Here is a 13,023-nt window from a genome sequence, read left to right as displayed (position 1 = left end):
AGTTATTTCTTTGTACTTAATGTTTCTTCTTTTACAAAGCAGAACTAATTTTCAATTGAGTTGTTGTGGGTATTACACAAGATATCAAATGCAACTACAGCATCTGCACAGAGCAGCTGAGTCCTCAAGCATTGGATAGGAGTATATCCATAAATTTATCATATGTCATTCCATAAAAAATTCTGCAACATAGGAATAAAGCATTTTGTATGACATTGCCTATATAGTAATGTGAAATACCCAACTAATCTGTTGTTTTCAAGAGATATTAAAATATTTATGTATGGTTTCATTTGTGCAGCAAACTTAGAGATCAAACAGGACTACTAGTTATACAGTTAGATAGCTGATGAACCTCAATTTAAGAACAGTTGGTAAATAATTGCAAGTAATTCATTTATCATGAATAGATCATTTAATCATAGGTGAGGAAGTAAAAATCTAAATCATCATTTATGTTTCAGTTTGAGGAAGTCAGTAGCTTCAGATTTCTTTTCACACAGAAAAGAAATGAAGAAACTTTAAGTAGTTGTAGCAAGATACCTGAATTCCATTCCTTGTGTTTCTGCTGAATTCTTTACATCAGCATCAAATGAGACAAAACAAACAACAAATGTCTTAGTATATCTCTATCATTGTAAGAGTGACTCAAGCCTAGCCTTTTGTGCTCAGGGATCATTGGAATGACAAAGGATTACACAAAAGCAACCTTAACAAAGAGGTTTTACATTTTACAGGTTTTACAAGAAAGAGGACCCCAGCCAACCACATGACAGGATGTATTCTGTCATTAAAGGAAGGGTGTTCACTCAGCCTGCCCACCACTGACTCAACTCAGCTGCGTTTAGAAATTAGACAGGTTTCACGCTTTTACTCTCAAATGCTGATGAAGCAAGTTTTTACTGTTCCTGGTAAAAGTCTCTGGCTTCCATACTATGGTCCTGTCCTAAGACATTTTCAGGCAAAGAGAAAGCACGTTAAAAAACCCCCTTATTCTCACATTTCTGTTTTTTCATCCCTATTCAGAGGAGGATTTACCTGAAGCCCAGGCTTTAGGGCCCATCTTTTGCACAGTCCCATTTCAAAGATCTAACAGTTTTGTATTCATATTTGTGTACACTTTTTTCTTAATGAGGGCCCTCAATGTTCAATATGTTTCAAGCTGAACCAGAATTGGGCCTGCTCTTGCTCCCATTACTCTCTTGGTAGAAGGCCTATAAGATTCTTTCATCCAGAGGCTGCCTGCTTCCCTGCTTTGAATTTGTGCTATGGCAGGTGACATATCATTACATTCTAGGTATTGTTTGCAAACAGGATCTTTCCCATTTTCACCTACTTTCACTTTCCCCCTTTGGAATCTGGCAGCCAGTTGCATACCTGGAAGCAAAATGAAGGAGGCAGAGTACTTCTCTCTAGGGATAGCCATCAAATTGACTAGGGTAAGGCTTCTCCCTGGTTGGTGGCACTCCCTTATAAGATTCCTATCATTCGGTGAGTCCAATTTTAAGAGTTAACCCTCCACTTACAATGCCTTCTATGATTTAAGTCTCTCATTTGTGGTCTCCTCTTAATTAACCAGTGTTCACAATTCAGACACCCTCTTCAGGGTACTGTGGCTTCCAAGAAATATCCCAGTTCTGTGATGTACTCTGCATGAGGAGTGAGGATGGTGAGAATGGTGGTGAGGCTCATTGGAACAGCATCCTTTGAGCAGGTCTTCAGCTGATGTCTTTTCACATGGGGCCTTTGTGTGTAATTTATAACTGCACCAATCTCTGGTTTCTTTTATTCATCAGACATTTTTGTGTTTCGATCCTTCCATGTATCCCTGGTAATGTTGAATTTGCTCATCATCTCTTCCTGCATTAGCATTGACCTTGTTTATTGCTACATGCATTCCCCAGTATTCTTGAGCTGGAAACCCTCCAATGACCCTCTAAATATACCTGCACAATAGCACTAACCAGTTTGTGTGGTAATAATTATGGATGTGCACATGTTCGGCAGAGGTAGATGCTCACTTATATCTTCCCTGAGGTGAAACAAAAGTACCTTGTTGCCAGTGTCCTTACCCGTTTCTTTATCCTGGCTTCTCAAAATATTTCTAACCAGTTTTTCATAGTTCTTTAGTTGTACAGCATAGGAATCACAAATCATATTTGGATTCTTCACTCTTTTTTTATTTCCTAGACTCAGTCATACAAATTTGTCCTTAAAACTCTCTTATTCATACAAACACATATGTTCTTATTTCCATTATGCACAACCCTAATCCTTCTATGTTGATAGTTATTGTATCAACGAATTAACCTTTATTTCCCAAAGGTTCTTAAGTTTCCAATTAATCCTACATATACATGTTAGATACTATCATTGTATTTCTAAAACTCCTAAAACTTCAACTTGACATTTGAGCATCTAAGTGTTCAAGCATGTATCCTAGTTATTAAATAAAGTTTAATTTTACATAGGAAGCTTGCAGTTCACTCAAGCCAGCATATTAATGTCCTTGGAATATCTTATTAAGTAATTATTGACAATATCAAAATGAGGCAAAAAGGCAGTTGGCATGTATCTTGCATAGATACATATCATGCATGGGCATTGTTTAACAGACTTTCCCAAGGATTATATAATTTAGGGAATGACCACTGTTTCTGTGTGGGGGAGATGGTGGGGGGACTCTCCCAGAGAGCAAGTAACATGTCTTTATCCTTTACAATTATAATAGGAAATTGTGATTAATAAACCTTAAATTTGCTGGAGACTTTATAAAAAAACAGAATTTAAAAATCTCAGTATTATCACATCTGTAAAACTGTGTCTTGGAGAATATTAGTAGCTCATAAGATTGTGGTTCAATGATTTTCAAAATAACATTAGACTTGGTTTAGTTATAGAAACAATAATACAAGGGTCATTAGAGTAATACATGCAAAATCTTAAATTGATTTACTTCAATATTTTATGTGTATTGTAAATTTTTTCTGTAATAGAAAATCCACACCCAAACTCTCGTGCAATGCTTGGTGCTATGTAGTGCTCGATTTAGGGCCCTAGTATTGTTGATGAAGGGCCCCCACTAGTAAGATGGCGAACTTCCGGCTTCTCTTCAGGGTCCTCAGTTCCCACCGGTGCCACATGAAGCCCAATCACCTCTCGCCCCCCTCCCAATCCCAGCACCTAGCCAATAGCCACCAGCCCCGTAGAAGTAACACCACAATCACCCCATGCCCCTTCCTATATAACCCAGAACCTTTCCCTAATAAAGTGGAATTCTCCGGTGAATTGCTGCTGTGTGTCGCTCCTTTCCTTTCATTGGTGCCAAAACCCGGGAGATGGGACACCCCAACTGGGCCCTGTCTTCCCCCTGACACCAGCAGCAGCTTGCCCTCGTCCTCTTTTTCCGGCGCTAGCTCATCACACTCACCACTCCTCTCTGGCCTTTAGGTAAGTTTTCCTCGGGAGTGGGCCACTCTTCCCTGAGCTATCACAGTGCCATTGACCATGATCGTGCGGCAAGGCTCTGACACTCAGGGACGAGGAGGGAACTCTCCCCGCCTCCGGCCTTCACGGCTGCAGCAGACCCTCAGGCCCCTCCTCCAACAGCTGTACACGAGGTGACTCTTTGTGGATGAGAACGCTCCCTTTTCCCCCCTTCGTCCTTCCATTCCATTCTGTCTACCGAAATCCGTTCCGTCCGCCGAAAACTCCTAGTGCTAGGTACCTCGTGACTCCGGCACTCTGCCTTCTTAGGGAAGTCTGGGTGACAACCCACACTTCCTAAGAAACTCTGACTCGTATACGAGTTTCCGCAGACCACCAAGGATCATCGGGGACGCCCTTTGTCTCCTTGCTGTCTGCCTCCGGTCCAAGGATTTCCATTTGTCTTCCCCTGTTTGTCTCCTTCTCTGTCCTTTAACCATGGGAGCCTCCTCTTCCCTCCCTGAAAGTTCACCTCTTGAATGTCTGCTTAAGCATCTGGCTACCCTCTCCCTGACACCTGATATAAAACCAAAACTTCTCCGTAAATACTTCTCCCAAGATTGGCCAACATACCCCTTAGACAATAACAACCAATGGCCCGCAGGGGAAACTCTTGATCCTAACATCACTCGCGATCTCTTTAGCTACTGCCAGCGCCTGAAAAAATGGAAGGAGATTCCCTATATCAAAGCTTTCTGCCTCCTCCTCCCCCCGCCCCCCCAAGTTCTCCTAGCCTGCAAGCCACCGCCCCCGCAGAAGCCTCCCATTCACTCCATTCCCCTTCTTCTCCTACAACAGCCTTTCTCCCTTCCTCCCCCACCATCTCCTCCCCCATTTCACCTCCTCTGCCTTCGCCCCTGCGGATTAAGCCTGAGCCTTTTAGCCCCCCTTTAACTAAGTCCTGGGGGCCTCCTCCATCTTTGCCCTCATCACCTGTTTCTCCCCTGTTAGAGACCACCTTTGTCTTCTCACATATTTGTAAGCAGAATAAGAAAGCACCTTCCCCGAATGCAGCATGAGAAAGCACAAGCTTGAGAACAACCGGTGCAGTCCTTGGAAGTTATCTGTCCACAAAAAATATCTTGTCCTCAAAGATGAGCCAAGACTCCTCACTCTGATAATAGGGAGACCTTGAAGATGTGTAGAAACACCGCCCCTGCTTCTACCTATGCCCTTCCCCTACTCGCCGATGTAGCAAGAATGGAAAACAAAGAACATTCTGTTTATGCATTCCATAAGTAACTAACAGGAGCCCTGCTGTAGCTCAGTTGGCAGAGCATGGGACTCTTAACCTCAGAGTTGTGAGTTTAAGCCCAACTGGAGCAGCAGAGGTAAGCAGCTGGGCTGCTGGCTGGTGATGCATGAGAGCGTCAGCCTTCCCAGTTCTTTCTTTCTTTATTTTCTTCACCCCTCTTCCACACTTCAGGACCTGCTCGACTAGGCGCGGCTGGACCACATCACTCCCCTACAGACTGAGCCAGAACCCTTCAGTCCCCCTCAGACTCGGTCCTGAAGGCCTCCCAAAATTATCGCCCCCCACCGGGACATAGCTTAGACAGACTCACTCAAGCCCTATTACAGTATACCAGCCTAGACCCAGAAACGCCTGATAGAAGACATGTCCTTATGACATACTTCCTAGCTCAAAGCTACCCCGACATTAAAGCTAAACTCAAAAAGTTAGAACAGGGCCCCGCTACTCCAAAGACTGAGATCCTAACAGTGGCCTTTAAAGTCTTCCATAACCGAGAGGAGGAGAGAGAACGCTGTAAACAAAGGGCTGATCAGGCCAATTTCCAAATGTTAGCCCAGCTGATAAAACCACAACCTGGGAGCCCTTCTACAAACAAGCGCCCCCCAAGAGCTTGTTTCAAGTGCGGACAAGAACAACATTGGTCAAGGGCGTGCCCCTCCCCCAGATCTCCTACCACCCCATGCCCCAGATGCCACAAAAAGAGCCACTGGGAGTCTGATTGCCCAGCCACCCGAAGGGGAGGCTGGATGAACAACCCCCATCCTAAGCCCACCGTAGTGGGGCTGGCAGAAGAAGACTGACGGGGCCCGGGGGCTTCTCACCCGACCATTTCCATCACCAAACAGGAGCCCAGTGTTACTTTAATAGTAGACGGTTGCCCCATCTCCTTCCTCCTAGATACAAGAGCCACCTTCTCAGTCTTGCGGGAATACCGGGGCCCTACCAAGTCTGCCATTACTCCTGTAGTCGGGGTAGGAAGTAAACAGATTTTCCCATTAACCCCCCCTTTTATTCACAATCCAAGACAATCCCATACCTTTCTCCCACTCCTTCCTAGTTATGCCCCAATGTCCCATCCCTTTACTAGGACGGGACATCCTTTCCCTCCTCCACGTTTCCATAACTATATCCACTTCCACAGCCCCCAGTACTCCCTTTCTGATGGCCCTCATAGCCAATGACCCCCCTCTATCCAATGAAAGTTCTGGTTCCACACTCATACACCCTGTAAATCCCAAAGTTTGGGACATTATAAGCCCCTCCGTAGCTCTATGTTCTCCTGCCTCTACCAAATTACATGACCCCTCTCAGTATATATGTCAGGCCCAATATGCCCTAACCACTTCAGCTGTCATAAGCCTCCAACCCATCATTCAAGATCTCTTAAACAAAAATTACCTCAGACCCACTCACTCCCCATTTAATACCCCCATATTAGCTGTTAAAAAAACCAACGGATCTTCCACCTCATCCAAGACCTTCGCCTCATCAATATGGCTGTTGTCCCTATCCATCCCTTAGTTCCAAATCCATACACCCTTTTATCGCAGATACCTGCCTCGGCATCCCACTTCTCAGTCCTAAATCTCAAGGACGCACTTTTCTATCCCTCTAGACCCCTCCTCCCAAGATTTTTTCATCTTCACCTGAACGGAACCATGCACAAAACATTCTGAACAACTCACTTAGACATTTTTGCCACAGGCTTCCGAGATAGTCCCCATATTTTTAGACAGGTCCTAGCTCAGGAACTCAAACAGTTTAATCATGATCATTCCAAGTCCACCTTATTACAATACGTGGACGATCTTCTACTCTGCAGTCCCTCGTGAGAACAGTCTCATCTTGACACTGCCTCTCTACTTAACCTTTTAGCTTCCAGAGGTTACCGAGTATCCCCCGTCAAAGCTCAAATCTCTTCCCCTTCTGTCACTTACCCCAGATTCCTCCTATCTCAACAAAGAAAGTCCATTACCTTAGACAGAAAACGGCTCCTCTCTGACCTGCCCATTCCCAAAACCAAGACAGAAATCCTTTCCTTTCTAAGCCTGGCTGAGTATTTTAGAGCATGGATCCCTAACCTCTCCGTGTTAGCAAGACCCCTATACAACCTCAGCAAGGGCCCCCCTGAAGAACCATTATCTTCCTCACCCTGACACTCCTTCATTAAGCTCCGTTAAGCCCTTGTAGAAGTCCCAGCTCTCCATCTTCCTGATTTGTCGAAACCCTTCTCATTATACATTCATGAGAGGTCCAGTCAAGCTCTAAGAGTCCTAGGTCAAAATTATGGCCCATCCTTTGCCCCAGTAGCTTATCTCTCCAAGCAATTAGACCCCACAGTTCGGGGATGGGCCCCCTGCCTATGGGCATTAGCCGCTAGACAGCTCTTGCAGAAAGAAGCTCATAAACTAACATTCAGGGCGCCCCTTACCATTCTGTCCCCACATCACCTAAAAGATCTCTTAACCTACAAAAGTTTACAGACTCTCCTCCCTCCAGACTCATGACACCCATATCCTCTTGGCATCATTAGAATCAGCAAGTCCTCGACCCCCCATGGTACCCTTCATATCTCTCGAAAGTATGTTCCCTCTCATTCCCAGATCTCTCAAGTTGCATCAGATATCAGACATTCTGAAAAAGTCATTATCCAAACTCTTGACGGCACCTCTTCATCTTCTTATTCCTCCTACTCTTGGTTACAGCTCATTCAAGACACCACCATCTTTCTCAACCACACCCTTAACACCGCCAATTGTTTCTTGTGCGCATCACTACAGCGCCCACTGCTGGCCGCCGTGCCCCTTATTATTTCCAACTACTCCTTCCATGCAGAAGGACAACCCCTCTGCCCCCTGGCAGACATACCCCTATGAGAACCAGAACACGCAGATAATCCCACCATCCACCACTGTGTAAGCCCAACTCCACCCCCCTCCAGCGCACTTCACTGCCTCTCTATCTACACCCCTACCTCTGGCTCTAAGACTTTTACACAACCGGGACACTTCTCTTGGTGTAATGGCAGTCTTTTCAACTCACTGCCTCCCAACTCCGATACACCCTGCATTCTCATCACCCTAATCCCACAGCTTACATTTTACAGCATGGCAGAATTTCTTGAGCTCCAACCTCTCTTGCCCTCGTGCACAAAAAGGGCTGCTTTCCTTCCCATCATGGTCGGTATCTCTTTGACCACCTCAGCCATTGAGGCAGGGTTTTCGAGAACAGCCTTGGGTCACTCTCTATGGGCAGTTAGAAATCTCAAAGCCAAACTTGAGGGAGCCCTGACATCCACTGCCGATTCCCTAGCCTCTCTCCAAAGACAGGTCACTTCGCTAGCTAAAGTCACCCTTCAAAATTGGCAGGCCTTAGATCTGCTTACAGCCGAGAAGGGCAGCACCTGCGTTTTCCTTCAAGAAGAGTGCTGCTATTACATCAACGAATCCGGCATTGTAGAAACTGACATCACCAGACTCACCGACCTTGCCTCCAGCCTCCACTCTGCTTCCAATTCCAACCCATTCTCTTCAATACTAACAAACCCTCTCCTTACCTGGTTCTGGTCCATTGCAGGCCCCATAATAATCATTCTTCTCGCCTGTCTCTTCTTACCCTGTATAATAAAGTTCATCAAATCCCAAGTCGGAAAAATCTCTAATCAAGCTTTCAACCAGCTTTTACTCAGGAACTACCAGCTTCTGGCCACAGAAGATCCCTCGCCCTCACGTAACCTCCTCACCACACACTGAGATAGACCCCTCTCTCTGCTGGAAACTGTTCCTAGAAACAATGGCCGCAGACGCCTGGCTCCTGACACCCATATCCTCTTGGCATCATTGGAATCAACAAGTCCTTGACCTATGGTTACAGGGAACCTTCATTGATTTCCAACCTGAAGAATTACACATCTACCCGTCCTTACTATGGGGAGTCCTATCAAACCTTTCCTCCCAATCCTCAAGCCCTCACTCCCTTCTCCACCCCCATTCAGCAGGAAGCAGTCAGAGAGAAAGCAACGTCCACAACCCCATAGGGGAGAAAGGAGGGAATGAAGGGCCCCCACCAGTAAGATGACGAACTTCTGGCTTCTCTTCGGGGTCCTCAGTTCCCGCTGGCGCCACCTGAAGCCCAATCACCTCTCGCCCCACTCCCAATCCCAGCACCTAGCCAGTAGCCACCAGCCCCGTAGAAGTAACACTACAATCACCCCATGCCCCTTCCTATATAACCCAGCACCTTTCCCTAATAAAGCGGAATTCTCCGGTGAATTGCTGCTGTGTATCGCTCCTTTCCTTTCAGTTGGTATTGGAAACACTTCATCATAAAACACTATGCAGCTATATCTAATTATTTTCAGTACAGAAATACACAGAGCTTATCTTTCTTGTTACTTATAAGAAGGAGGACTTTTCCAAATACATATTAAATATTACATGTAAATGGAAAATGGGAGAAAGGAGGAAAAGAGGAAAACCTGTGATGAGGAAGTTGAAAGAATTAGTGTAAATTTTGAGAAAAAAAGGAAGCGTAAGAGCAATAATAAATAGAGGAGAGACCATATGGAGAGTAGAGATGAGAACATGGATATGGTTGTGGCATATCAAGCATGAAGAGTTCAATAGTGTGGATGCCATAATGCTTCCTAACTTGCATCTCCCTTAGGTATAAACCCAGAAATGCCATCCTCATGCGGTACACAGTAAAAAGATTGCAGGTGGCAAGGTGGATTGTCATGGCACAAGGATGTCCTGTAAGATGCTTAGAAAGTACCCATTTAGTCTAGTGGTTCTCACAGGGTTATTGCCCAAAAAACCAGCATCAATACCAGTGAGAACTTGTTGGAAATTTGAATTCCAGGTATGACCACAGAACTACTGAATTAGAACTTCTAGGGGTCTTACCCAGAAATATGTTTTGACAAGCCTCCATATGGTTTGGATCTTCCTGCCTTCAAGAGGACCTTTTCCAGTATCCTATATAGAGAAAAGCTACTACAGTTTGGAAAAACACAGTGCTACTTCTCAAAATCTCCTCTGCCTTTCCCAGTAACCTTATCCAGTTTCTACTAAAGTAAATCCTTTACTTCTCATCACCTGGATTCAATATTCCATGATTACATTTTTTCACTGAAGAAGAAATATGGGTTATGCTTCTCCAAACCAAGGAATAATACCAAAGATTGACAGCAAATCATTAAGAGCTAGGTGAGAGACATGGAAGTGATTCTTCCTCACAGCCCTCAAAAGGAACTGACCCTGGTGAATTATGTCACTTTTCATCACAGATTATAAACTGTCAGAGATGCAAATGGCCGCTATTCGTTTTGGGTTCAGAATACTGCATAAGAACATACACCCACCATCTTGAGAGGTTTCTCTTCATTATTTTTCAACAGAAACCCTGAAAATTCTATTCTTTCATTTTAAACATACTACATAAGGTCTTTGCTCAGGTTGCTCCCCTCATGGTACCCCAACATTTTCAGTTCATTCTTTCCTTGAACCTTGAGAACAAGTTCATCATTCTATTGAGCTGTTTTATTTTAATAGATAATATTCAACCCATGCACTAAACTCAGCCATGTGGCCTCTTCTACTGCTCTTTACCAAAAGCAATGCAGAGTGTTGAACAAAAACAGGGATTTTGGTAACATACTTATCTGGATTTCAACTATTGCTCTACTGCCAAAGTTGTATCATCAGGCCTCCTCTTTAAAAAAAAAAAAAACTCTACACTGGGCCTAATATCTATCTACCTCTCATGATTATTATCAAAATGATAAAAGGTAACTTTCACAAGACCCTCAATATAAAGAATAGCCCAAAATTTAACTCAGAAAATGTAAACTTCAACTATATTAATATTAGCATTATCACAATTTTCACATTTAATCATATTGTATTGGTTTGTTAGGCTGCCATAACAGATACCAAAAACGGGTAGACTAAAGAACAGAAACTTACTATGTCACAATCTGGAGGGTAGAATTGTCAGATCAAGCTTTCACCAGGGTCAGTTCCTTTTGAGGGCTGTGAGGAAGAATCACTTCCATGTCTCTCACCTCGCTCTTAATGATTTGCTGTCAATCATTGGTATTATTCCTTGGTTTGGAGAAGCATAACCCATATGTCTTCCTTCATCTACACATGGCATTCTCCCTGTGTTTATGTCTGTATACAGACATCCTCTTTTTTTTTTCAGTTTGATATCTTTAATCTACAATTACATGAGGCACGTTATGTTTACTAGACTTCTCCCATCAGCAGGTCCCCCCAACAAACCCCATTACAGTCACTGTCCATCAGCGTATTAAGATGCTGTAGAATCACTACTTGTCTTCTCTGTGTTGCACAGCCCTCCCCGTGCCCACCTCCCATTATACATGCTAATCGTAATGCCCCTTTTCTTTCCCCTCTCCCTTATCCCTCCCTTCCCACCCCTCCTGCCCAGTCCCTTTCCCTTTGGTAACAGGCCATTCTTGGGTTCTGGATTCTGCTGCTGTTTTGTTCCTTCAGTTTTTCTTTGTTCTTATACTCCACATATGAGTGAAATCATTTGGTACTTGTCTTTCTCCACCTGGCTTATTTCACTGAGCATAATACCCTCTAGCTCCATCCATGTTGTTGCAAATGGTAGGATTTGTTTTCTTCTTATGGCTGAATAATATTCCATTGTGCATATGTACCACATCTTCTCTATCCATTCATCTACTGATGGACAGTTAGGTTGCTTCCATTTCTTGGCTATTGTAAATAGTGCTGTGATAAACATAGGGGTGCATCTGTCTTTTACAAACTGGGCTGCTGCATTCTTAGGGTAAATTTCTAGAAGTGGAATTCATGGGTCAAATGGTATTTCTATTTTGAGCTTTTTGAGGAACCTCCATACTGCTTTCCACACTGGTTGAACTAATTTAAATTCCCACCAGCAGTGTACGAGGGTACCCCTTTCTCCACGTCCTTACCAACATTTGTTGTTGTTTGTCTTTCAGATGGTGGCAATCCTTAATGGTGTAAGGTGATATTTCATTGTGGTTTTAATTTGCATTTCTCTGATGACTAGTGACTTTTCATGTGCCTGTTGACCATCTGAATTTCTTCTTTAGAGAACTGTCTATTCAGATCCTCTGACCAATTTTTAATTGGATTATTTGTTTTATCTTTGTTGAGGTGTGTGAACTCTTTATATATTTTGGATATCAAGCCTTTATCAGATCGGTCATTTATGAATATATTCTCCCATACTGTAGGATACCTTTTTGTTCTTTTGATGGTGTTCTTTGCTGTACAGAAACTTTTCAGCTTGATATAGTCCCACTTGTTCATTTTTGCTTTTGTTTCCCTTGCCCAGGGAGATATGTTCATGAAGAAGTCACCCGTGTTTATGTCCATGAGATTTTTGCCTACTTTTTTTTCTAAGAGTTTTATGGTTTCATGACTTACATTCAGGTCTTTGATCCATTTCAAATTTATTTTGTGTATGGGGTTAGACAGTTATCCAGTTTCAATCTCATAGACGTAACTGTCCAGTTTTGCCAACACCACCTGTTCAAGAGGCTGTCATTTCCCCACTGTATGTCCATGGCTCCTTTATCATATATTAATTGACCATATATGTTTGGGTTAATGTTTGGAGTCTCTGTTCTGTTCCACTGGTCTGTGGCTCTGTTCTTGTGCGAGTACCAAATTGTCTTGATTACTGTGGCTTTGTAGTAGAGCTTGAAGTTGGGGAGTGAGATCCCCCCACTCTTTATTCTTCCTTCTCAGGATTGCTTTGGCTATTGGGGTCTTTGGTGGTTCCATATGAATTTTAACTATTTTTTCCAGTTCATTGAAGAATACTGTTGGTAATTTGATAGGGATTGCATCAAATCTGTATATTGCTTTGGGCAGGTTGGCTATTTTGATGATATTAATTCTTCCTAGCCAGGAGCATGGGATGAGTTTCCATTTGTTAGTGTCCTCTTTAATTTCTCTTAAAAGTGTCTTGTAGTTTTCAGGGTATAGGTCTTCCACTTCCTTGGTTAGGTTTATTTGTAGGTATTTTATTCTTTTTGATGCAATTTTGAGTGGAATTATTTTCCTGATTTCTCTTTCTATTAGTTCATTGTTAGTCTATAGGAAAGCCACAGATTTCTGTGTGTTAATTTTGTATTCTTCAACATTGCTGAATTCCAATATTAGCTCTAGTAGTTTTGGAGTGGAGTCTTTAGGGTTTTTTATGTACAATATCATGTTGCTCTGCAAATAGTGTCAGTTTGACTTCTTCTTTACCAATCT

The 13,023-nt window shown here is 43.3% G+C and overlaps 1 protein-coding gene across 1 annotated transcript in view; it reads right to left on the bottom strand.

The window, feature by feature from the left end:
- LOC108400704 (histone H2B type 1-L) overlaps positions 1-13,023 on the bottom strand; it is a 489,024-nt gene that overhangs the window by 37,567 nt on the left and 438,434 nt on the right. The gene's annotated exons all lie outside the window — the stretch shown is intronic.

The sequence above is a fragment of the Manis javanica genome, chromosome 16 (assembly GCF_040802235.1).
Source record: "Manis javanica isolate MJ-LG chromosome 16, MJ_LKY, whole genome shotgun sequence".
Classification (NCBI taxonomy): Eukaryota; Metazoa; Chordata; class Mammalia; order Pholidota; family Manidae; genus Manis; species Manis javanica.
This window is presented reverse-complemented; position numbering and strand designations above follow the sequence as displayed.